Source organism: Chinchilla lanigera, unplaced genomic scaffold, assembly GCF_000276665.1.
Source record: "Chinchilla lanigera isolate Chin_1 unplaced genomic scaffold, ChiLan1.0 scaffold00033, whole genome shotgun sequence".
In the NCBI taxonomy this organism is placed as follows: domain Eukaryota; kingdom Metazoa; phylum Chordata; class Mammalia; order Rodentia; family Chinchillidae; genus Chinchilla; species Chinchilla lanigera.
In genome coordinates this window covers 9,620,879-9,631,214 of record NW_004955434.1, presented here as the reverse complement: position 1 = coordinate 9,631,214, position 10,336 = coordinate 9,620,879, and the positions used below count along the sequence as shown (strand labels likewise).

General features: G+C 37.1%; 2 pseudogenes; both read left to right on the top strand.

The window, feature by feature from the left end:
• The first annotated feature begins 4,832 nt into the window (after nt 1-4,832).
• On the top strand, nt 4,833-5,402 carry LOC102004312 (annotated as a pseudogene).
• A 334-nt stretch (nt 5,403-5,736) lies between these two features.
• Nucleotides 5,737-6,485, top strand: LOC102011694 (annotated as a pseudogene).
• Nucleotides 6,486-10,336: the final 3,851 nt, after the last annotated feature.

Here is a 10,336-nt window from a genome sequence, read left to right as displayed (position 1 = left end):
AAGGTCATGAGTTCGGTTCCCCGTACCGGAGAAAAACAAAAAACAAAACAAAACAACAACAACAAAAAACATTCAACTTTTGATGGGCATATTGCCTGTTTCCAAGATTTAGGTATTGTAAATTATGCTGCTATAAACATGGGCATGCATATATCACTATGGCGTGATGCTTTTAGACTCTTGTGAAGAGACTTATAAGGGGAACAGCTGTGTCAAATGAAGCTTCTTTTTTTTGTTTGTTTCTTTTTTTTTTTTTTTTTTTTTTTGAGACAGGGTCTCACTGTGCAGTTCAGGCTGGACTTGAGCTCACTTCGTAGCCCAGGCTGGTCTCGAACTCATAATGATCCTCCTGCCCCCGAGTGCTGGGATTACAGGCGTGCACCACCATGCCCAGCCTGAAGCCTCTATTTCTAGTTTCTTGACAATTTCTCCTTTTGATCTCTATAGTGGTTGTAACAGTTTACACTCCCACCAGCAATGGAGAAGCGTTCTTTTTTCCCCACAGCCTCTCTAGAATTTGTTATTGGCATATTTTTTCTTCTTTCTTTCTGAGATAGGGTCTTGCTATGTAGTTCAAAATGGCCTGGACTCACCATGTACCCCAGGCTGGCCTTGAACTTGTGGCGATTCTCCTCCCTCAGCCTCCCTAGTGCTGAGATTACAGGCAAGCACCACCATGCCCAATGGTTCATTTCTTGATGATAACCATTATTTGTGGAGTGAGATGGAATCCTGGTGTTTTTTAAATTTGTATTTCTTTGTAATACTTGAATGACCAGTGGTGTTTAGCCTTTTCCCATATATTTATTTACTGGTTGTACGTCTTCATTTAAAAATGTCTGTTTACTTTCAAGGCCCATTTTTGGATTAAGTCTTTAAATATGGGAGGACTAATTTTTTTTAATTCTTTGTACCTTCTAGGTGTTAGTCCTTTAAGGAGTAGCTGATAATTTTTTTTTCTCATTCTGTGGGTTGTTTCTTCTCTGTTGGTGTTTCTTTTGGTTTTTCTTTGGTTTTTCTCCGGTACCAGGAACCGAATTCACGACCTTGCGCTTGCCAGGCAAGCGCTTTGCCACTGAGCTAAATCCCCAGCTCTGTTGGTGTTTCTTTTGCTGTGTAGAAGCTTTTTACTTTCATTTGATCCCAGTTGTTGATTCCTTGTAACATCTGCTGTGTGATCAGGGTTTTGTTCATAAAACCCTACACTTATGTGTTCTAGAGTTTTACCTAGTCTATCTTCCAGAAGATTAAGTGTTTCTATTTTTATATTTAGATATTTGATCCATGTTGAATTTAGCTTAGTTCATGGTGAGGGATACAAGTCTAGGCTCAATTTTCAACCTTGGGAAAGCCAGTTTTCCCAGTCCATTTATTGAAGAAGCTATGTTTCTTCCAGTGAGACTGTTTTACCCCTTCGCCAAAGCTAAGGAAGTTGAGTGTGCTTGGAGTTGTTTCTGCATCTTTTATTCTGTTCCATTGATCCTTGAGTCTGTTTTTTTGCAAGTACTGCACTGTTCTTTGTTGTATAACTTCAAATTAGGGATTCTAATACTGATTGCCCTGCCTTTTTGCCTAGAATTGCTTTTGCTATTCTAGATTTCTTCTGGTTCCAAATGAATTTTACGATTGTTTTGTCTAATTCTGAGGTATGCTGTTAGTATTTTGATTAGGATTACATTAAAACTGTATGAGAGTTTTAGAAATAGGGTCATTTTCACTACACTCGTTCTGCTTATCCGAGAACAGAGAATATCTTTCCATTTTCTGATGTCCTGTTTAATCTCCTTTTTCAAAGTATTGTAGTTTTCAATGTATAGGTCTTTCACTTCCTTTGTTAGATTCATTCTTAATTTTCTCATTTTTCTTGATGTTATTGTGAAAGGTGTAATTTTTCTCATTTCTCTCTCAGTGAATTTGTTATTTGTGTACAGGAATGCTACTGATTTTTGAGTGTTGAATTTATAACCTGCTAAATTTGTCTAGTAAATCTAGGAGTCTTTTGGTGGAAGTTTTGCAGTCTTCTATGTAAAGTATCATGTCACCTGCAAATAATGATAATTTAACTTCTTCCTTTCTATCCTTATTCCTTTTATTAATTTCTCTCATCTAATTGCTCTGGATGTTCTAGAAATATATTGAGTAGGAGTGGTGTTAGGGAGCATCCTTTTCTTCTTCCTGATTTTGTAGTGAAAGCTTTCAGTTTGTGACCATTTCGTATGATGTTTGCTGTTGATTTGTCATAAATGGTTTTTATCAGATAGAGATAAAGAGCGTCTGTTCCCATTTTCTGAAGGCTTTTTATCATGAATGGATGTTGGACTTCATCAGATGCTTTTGTCTGCATCTATTGAGATGATCATGTGGTTTTTGTGCTTGGTTCCGTTAATGGGGTGTATTACATTTATTGTGTATGTTGAGCCATCTCTGCACCCCTGGAATGAATTCTACTTGATTTTGGTGTATAATCTTCTTGATGATTTGCTGCATTCTGTTTGCCAGTATCTTATTGAGGATTTTTGCATTTTTCATTAAGGAGATTGGGTTGTAGTTCTCTTTTTTGGGTTGGATCCTTCTCTGGTTTTGGTATCAGGGTAATGCTTGCTTTCAGGTATCAGTTTGGGAGTTTTGCTTCTTTTTCAATTTCATTAAAGAGTTTGAGGAGTAGTGGCATTAGATCTTCTCTAATTTCTTGTAGAAATCAGTAATGAATCTTTCAGGATATGGGATTTTCTTTTTTGGTACTTTTTTCATTATTTCTTCAATTGCATTGACTGATACTGGGTTATTTAGAATTTTTATACTAAAAATCAATGCCAAAACATACGATAGTAATTATGCAAACACAAGGAATTGAAACAATGCACTATTGAATAATTAATATGATTTATAGAAGAAATCAAGGAAGAAATTAAACTGTTCAATACAGTACTCAAAAATTTAACCAGAAGTATCAGACAACAGAAAGAAATAAAACATTATAGGAAAGAAAAATTCAAACTATCCTTATTTGTTGACAATATAATTTTATGCATAGAACACTTCTCAGGTTTCACCAAAACGCTCCAGGAACTAATAAACAGACTCACCAAAGTAGCAGGATACAAAATCAACACACAAACTCAAGGACATTCCTGTACATCAACAATGAACACACATTAAAAAATCAAGAAAACAATACTATTCACAGTTGCTTCAAAAAACTAAATACCTATATATTATCCAATGAAATAAAAGATGTTTACACTAAAAACTATAATAATCTGGAAAGGAGACCGAAGAGGTCACTAGAAAATGGAAATAAATCTTCAATGCCTGGATAGCTAGAATTAGTACTGTCAAAATGGCCATCTTACCAAAACTGATATGTAGATTCAGTGCACTCTAAATCAAAATACTGATAACATTCTTCACAGGAAAAACAATCCTAAAACTTACATGTAACCAAAAGAGACCCAGCATAGCAAAAACAATCTGGACTAACAAGAGCAAAGCTCACAATCTCAAGTGATGCTATATTATAATTCTACAGTGATAAAAGCAGCATGGTTCTGGGACAAAAATAGACATGTGACTCAATGGAACAGAACAGAGGATTCAGAAAGTCCCAAGCTCGCTCAGACATTTGATCTGTGACAAGAGGCCAAAAACATATGCTGGATTGAAGATAGCCTCTTTAACAAATGATGCTGGGAAAATTGGCTATCCATGTACAGAAGATTGAATCTATACCCATATCTCTCACAATGTACTAAAATAAAAATAGACCAAAGCCTAGATATAAAATAGGAACACTTAATCTGATGGAAGATAAGCTAGGTAAAACTCTTGCAGACATAGACATATGCTAGGACCTTCTGAACAGAATCCAAATTACAGAAGATATAACACACAGAATCAACAAATGGGACTAACTAAATTAAAAAGCCTTTGTATAATAAAGGAAACAACCAACAGAGTGAAAAGACAATGTACAGAATGGGAAAATATTTTGCCAGCTACTCCTTGTACAGAGGTCTAATCTCTAGAATATAGAAAAGACTCAAAAAAATTAGACCTCCCAAAAGACTGAATCAAAAATGAGCTATTGAAATGAACAGATGCTTCTCAAAAGAAGTTCACATAACTAATAATACATGACGAAGTGCAAGTGGCCAATAATGCAAATGCCCAATAATACATGAAACACCTTTGATCCTTAGAGAAGTGAAAATTTAAAAAGTCTGAGATCCCACCGTGCTCTAGGAAAAATGGCTATCATCAGGAACTCAAAAAAGCAACAAATGCTGGTCAGGCTGTGGGGAAAATGAAAGCCTTCTACATTGCTGGTGTGTGCATAAACTAGTACACCCACTATGGAAATCAGTAAGGAGATTGCTTAAAAAGCTAAAATAGAAACTCATTTGACCCAGTTATTCCTGTTCTACATACTTTCCTGAAAGAATTAAAGATATCATATTACAGTGATACCATATTTATAGTAGCACAGCTCATATATAATAGCTACAGCTCAACAGTGACCTATACGTCCGTGAACAGATGAACGGGTAAAGAAAATATGGTATGTACACACAATGATATTACTCAGCCATAAAGAAGCATAAATTTGAGTCATTCGTAGGAAAATAGTCGCACCTTGAGACCATCATACTTAGTGAAATAAACCAGCCACAGAAATTTAAATATCTCAGGGTTTCACTAATAAGAGAAATCCAAATTATAAAAAAAGAGCAAAGAGCCACAGGCCCGCAGCTTGCCTGCTGTGTGACCTGTGTGACCACTACCGAGGTGTATTGCAGCTGGGCATGGAACCCCATGGTCAAGTAGCCTCTGGTGCCATGTTGCAGAGCAGGGTCCCTAAGTTGCAGGATGAAAACCTGCAGGGCTCCTGGTTAGAACCGCACTTCAGCAATAATGGGAATGGGAGCAGTGTTCCAGCCTCAGTTTCTATTTATAACGGTGATATGGAAAAATTACTGCTAGATGCCCAGCATGAATCTGGAAAGAGTAGCTCCAAGACTTCTCACTGTGACAGCCTACCTCACTCACAGACACCACAAGATACTAACAGAGCTTCTGAAATAGATACATTGGAGAAAAGAACAGCTCTCAGTCTGAGCAGGAGTATATTGAGAGAAGGAAAGAAGTTGAAAGCATCAAGAAGAAAAGTTCAGATTGGATATGGGATTGGTTAAGTTGGAACTGCCTAAGCAGTTCCTCTTTAAACACCTGAAATGCACAACTACTTTCAGTATGAGAAACACAGTGTGATGAAGAATGGAGGCATTTTCTCAGCAGAATTTCTGAAGGTTTTTCTTCCATCTCTGCTGCTGTCTCACCTACTAGCCATTGGATTTGGGATCTACATTGTAATGTGTCTGATATCCTCCACCAGCACTTTCTGATGAAGAATTGGATCCAACTTTGTTGACATGTTGGGGATTTGTATCTGAGCTTGTGACAGCTAATTTGAAGAGCTATCATGATCATTGGGTGGCTGTACCACTTATTTATTCTGTACATGCTGTGTTCTTGAGTAGTAAAGTGAAAAAATAGACAGTAAAATCATGCTGATCTAAAATTATACCTATAGTGGCAGTGAAGCTAGAATCTCAGAAGGCCAGGCATCCCCAGTTGCTGTATGAGAGCAAACTCTGTAAGATTCTTCAAGATGGGGTTGTCATCCCCCACATACGGTGCTAGTCATGGCACCAGGAAGAAGACTATAATGTGCTAGTCATGGATCTTCTGGGATCCAGCCTTGAAGATCTCTTCAATTTCTGTTCGAGAAGATTCACAATGAAAACTGTACTTATGTTAGCTGACCAGATGATCAGTAGAATTGAATATGTGCATACAAAGAATTTTATACACAGAGGCATTAAGCCAGATAACTTCCTAATGGGTATCAGGCGTCACTGTAATAAGTTATTCCTTATTGATTTTGGTTTGGCCAAAAAGTACAAAGACAACAGGACAAGGCTACACATACCATACAGAGATAAAAACCTCACTGGCACTGCCCAGTATGCTAGCATCAGTGTACATCTTGGTATTGAGGAGAGTTGTCAAGATGACATAGAATCATTAGAATATGTTTTGATGTATTTTAATAGAACCAGCCTGCCATGGCAAGGACTCAAGGCTGCAACAAAAAAACCCGAAAATATGAAAAGGTTAGTGAAACAAAGATGTCCACTCCCATTGAGGTTTATGTAAGAGGTTTCCTGCAGAATTCGCTATGTACTTAAACTATTGCCCTGGGCTGCGTTTTGAGGAAGCCCCAGATTACACGTACCTGAGCAGCTATTTTGCATCCTTAGAAGGACCTTGAATCACCAATATGACTACACATTTGATTGGACAATGTTAAAGCAGAAAGCAGCACAGCAGGCAGCCTCTTCCAGTGGTCAGGGTCAGCAGGTCCCACCCCTACAGGCTTTGAATTGAAGAACAGAAAAAGCAGAGCAGATGATCAGAACAGCATTTGTTTCTCCCCAAATCTAGAAATTTTAGTTCATATGTACACTAGCCAGGGGTTGTGAACAACCATTTACTTGGTGTAAAAAACTTAATTTCAGTATAAACTGGCTCTGGGCAACATTGCTAGTGCTTTGTCTGGAGTTGTAGCCTCTGTAACTGTGAATATTAACTGAGATAGTGAAAAGAAAATAAATAAAGTAAAATTATACCTATGGGATCAATTAATAAGCATGGCAGACTAATATATACCGTAAGAATTTAGTAGTAAATTTTCTTTGGATATTAGATATGAATAGTATAAATAATTTTAATGTACTAGTTATGATGTATGTAGTATTTAAAACTGTTAACTTAATTCAGTTAAAACACTTTATATTTCAAAGAATGAATAACTTTAATATTAAAATCACTACATTGCCAGGCATGGTGGCATACGTGTAATCCCAGCACTTGGGAAGCTGAGGCAGGAGGACTGCCATGAGTTTGAGGCCAGCCTGGGCTACATAGTGAGATCCTGTCTCAAATAAAACAAAACAAAACAAAACAACAAAAAAAATACATTAAGGGGTTTGACACCCCCCCCAAAAAAATATTGTGGCTTTATAATTACACCATTGTAGAATATGTTTAATTTAGATGGATGCAGATTGTCTATGAAGACCACTTAACTATATAAACTGTTCTTAAGTAATAAATAGAGAACAAGGTACAATTACAAATTCCACTGAGTTGGTATACTAAGCTGTTATTACTTTTGCAGTGTGAGGGCTCCAGGTAGTCACCTTGGGTGTCAGTTTTCTGATGAAGCCATCTATTCAGTATCTTTTACCCTTCATTACTCTGGATTGCTGGATTTAATCTTACTGCTATGCTCCACTTTTGTGTGCTCTAAAACTTAGCTTTATTGTAAGCAAATCTGTGTCTACTTTAGAAAACTGGAAATAGAAAAATAAATAAATTATTGTCAAATCCTTTGAAGATTATTTTACTTACATAAGGTTAAAAATTAAATATCATGGATGTTTTTTAAAAATTAAAACCAGGCCTGTTTATTAAACCAGGCCTGTTCCCCACTGTGTCATTCTTTCTTTTCTACAGCATGGTTTTTAGAAAGGATGCATCTTTGATACGCTGTGTACACTATATTATATTGTTTCACCTTTCCACCCTTAATTCAGGTGTGTTAAAACAAATGTAACATTTTAACTTTTTTTTTTTTAAAGAGTAAAATTATAATTAGATAATAGGAAAAAGCCAGAGAGACAGGGATCTAGAGATAGGGAAAAGGAAAATAAAGGGAGGGAAGGGAAAGGGGAAGTAAAGAGGATTCAGATATGACATGTGTTGGTACATGTACTCACTCTGTATGGCAACTGTGTACTAATAAAAAACAGATGACTTCTAAAAGATGCCCCCACCACAATCGAGTTAATAATGTAAAGATATTCAATAATCATCAAAAACCCTTTCTTTTCTATTTCACAAAGTCACTATCACCTTTCAGAACAGGAAACCATCTTTCAGAGGCAATTTCCTTCCAGCAGTGGAGCGCTTCTTCCACTCGGCTTCTCCACCTTCAAAGATCCATCTTTACTTATTATCTTAGTTTTAGTTCTCCTAGAAGCAGATCGTGGAGATAAGAATACACGTACAAGTAGTTTATTTGGGTTGTAATCATGGGAAATGCTGGCAAGGAAAGTAAGACAAGGAAAGGAAGGCAATCAATGAAGGGTGTGTTTCATTCAAAACATGTTAGTACTATGGACAAATCCCGTTGGGGAATTCTGGGTATTGGTGTAGAACTTAAGCTCCTGACATATTTTACTAGAGAAGCAAGGGTGCTGGAGTATTTATACAACTTTTAGCGTCATTAGTTAAGGGCTGCTCTTTTTTTTTTTTTCTTTTGGCACTGAGAATTGAACTCAGGACCTTGTGCTTGCCAGCCAGATGCTTGTGCCACTGAGCTATATCCCTAGCCCAAGGGCTGCTCCTGGGAAGCATTGCATTTTCAACACCCTACACCGACAACTGAAGCTCTAGTTAACAAAGAAAGTCAGTAGTGCAGCTGCTGGCAGTTGGGAAGGCCCAAGGAGAGATAGGACAGCATCTGTTCTGCTAGTATCTGAGATCACAATCCAAGTACACTAAGACCCATTAGATAAAGCCATCACCCACAAAATAAGGAAGAAGTTCAAAAGCTTGGAGGCACACCTTTGGATTTCAAAACCTAGTTTCTTAGTCACTCTGAGCCTCAGAATTCCATGAAGGATATTTGTAGGGATTAAATAACATAATTCATGCAAAGGTCCTCTACTTAGTATTTTGACTGGTATGCAGTACATTTTTTCCAAAATGTTAGTTATTAATATTACTAATGCTTGATCACCTTGCAGAAACATGAAGATGAAGAGGATATAGAATGTTTGATTGGCCAGATTACCCAGCAGGGACTCAGAAGTTTTAATCTGGCTACTGGTACAGTTCCTACACGGGCTCCAGTGAGCAGAACTGATGAAATCTGTGGGTCTTGGTTCAAGTAGTCTCAAGGACATGGCCAGATGAAGCCCTGGATTAGCATCAGTCAGGGAGAAGGTGGCCTCAAGCTCCATGGGATCATACAGAGCCCAGAGGAGTAGATAGACTTTCCAATAAAGGATTAGTTTCCTGGGGCCAACGTGCCCTCGCCATACTATTTTCCTTCCCAAGAACCCAGTCTTTAATTTTGTTTTATGTTTATGTGAAAAAGTTAGGGAGGAAAGAACCAGTACTTATCCTTCTCCATAACGAGTTCCAACACAAAACATAACTGCCCTTGCAATAAGCAAGTATTTTTGGAATTCCTCAGTTCAAATGAAATTACATGGTTCACATGCTCAAAGCATTTTTTTTTCTAGCCCTTTTTCCTTCACAGTCAGTGATGATCAGACTTCTGGAAAAACTCAAGCTTTCATTAAAGCTCAACCACGCAGGATACAAAAACTGGGTGGGTCTTCCTGGATTTTGCTTGGTTGTTAAACATCTCTACTTAACGGACAGCAAAGACAGATTTGGAAAGAAAAAGGATGTATGGGCATGAAGAGCTCCACACTGCCGTGCAAAAACCACAACAAAAGGAAACTAGGTGAAGAGCATTTAGCATATTTTCCAAAGAGCAGAAAACACTAGTTTTCAATGATTAACATAGTGCCCGAAATAAACAGTATAAATATATTTCAGTATGATGTAGTGCTTTTCTAAATCAATCACTGATCGTGAAGATTATAACTAAAGTCAAATTTAAAAAGCTTTAGCTATGGATATTTATAGACTCCTAATAAAAATAGCTGCCTTTCTTAATGAAAATAAACACTTACTCAAAATTGGCACTGGAAGGCAAATCTCCACATGGGAAAGAATAGCTGGGGCTGACACCGCCCTAGATTTGTCTGCCCTTGCCTTATAGTGAAAGGCACAATTTTCCTCTTGAGTACTGTTCTAAACTCAGACAGTAGACTGATCATTTTTTTAAAAAAATTATTTTTTACTAGTACGTGGTGGTAGTACATGATGAACACATTCCTCACAGGGAGTTGGTTCATGTATATACCACACCTCAATTCTGTTTTCATCCTCTTACCCTATCTTTTCTTCCCCCTCCCTCCATTTTTTGGTTCTCTTCCCATTTGCATAAGATCTCCCCGTTTCTTATTATCTAGGAGAAAAGAACAAATTTAAGTCATTACTTTCCAATTTGTTATATTATGAAACTGGATTTCCACTCACTGACATGATTTAAAATACCAGAAATTTGTTTCATTGTAATTGCTCAAAAATAAGTGCATTGCCAAAGACTTATTCTTTTCTTAAAATATTTGTA